Source organism: Cyprinus carpio, chromosome B3 (genome assembly GCF_018340385.1).
Source record: "Cyprinus carpio isolate SPL01 chromosome B3, ASM1834038v1, whole genome shotgun sequence".
Taxonomy (NCBI): Eukaryota; Metazoa; Chordata; class Actinopteri; order Cypriniformes; family Cyprinidae; genus Cyprinus; species Cyprinus carpio.
This window is the reverse complement of record NC_056599.1, coordinates 41,229,386-41,230,070: the sequence shown is the minus strand read 5'-3', so window position 1 is coordinate 41,230,070 and position 685 is coordinate 41,229,386. Positions and strand designations below refer to the sequence as shown.

General features: G+C 44.2%; 1 non-coding gene across 1 annotated transcript; it reads left to right on the top strand.

Moving 5' to 3' along the window:
• Positions 1-246: 246 nt before the first annotated feature.
• trnag-gcc lies at positions 247-324 on the top strand. The gene has a single exon. It is a non-coding gene; the product is annotated as a tRNA-Gly (tRNA).
• The last annotated feature ends 361 nt before the right edge of the window (positions 325-685 follow it).

Sequence of the window (685 nt, the reverse complement as noted above, 5' to 3'; positions counted from 1 at the left end):
TTACTGTGTTTTCATTCTTCCGAGTCGCGCGGATAGAAATGTTCGATTTCAAACTTGTTCCGAACGACGTCAAGAAGCGCACACCGATGCGCTACTGTTATAGCGCTGCCGAAAGAATATACGCACCCGTAGTGGTTTAGCGCCATACCATTGAGAAGAATGAATGGTGAGAACGGTTTCAGGGCCGTTCAGCTGAAGTCGTGCAGCTTGAGTCCCAGCCGGTGAGCGCCACTCTTTGCGTCATCAGCATTGGTGGTTTAGAGTGGTGCTAGAATTCTTCGCCTGCCACGCGGGACGGCCCGGGTTCGATTCCCGGCCAATGCAGACCCCACCTTTTCACCTTTTAAGTGTGACAGAATATTAACCACTGATACAGTTTCTAAGCTCTCCATTGACTTCCATTAAGAATTTGTCTCCATAATAAAAGGAGACCAGCAAACGTTTGGTTACCTACGTTCTTCAAAGATCCTATATTTGTGTTTAACAGAAGAAAGAAACTCACCCTGACGTCTCAATGTTCATACTATCCATCCTAAATTAGTATGTGAGATTAGAATAAGCTGTGTCCCAAAAGCATAGTATGATAAAACAGTATGCAAAAAGTCCCCGGTGGGTTCTTATATTACTTTTTTTTGGTTTTTCAGGTCTATTTTGAAGTGTGGATCCATGCACACTCTGATGACTA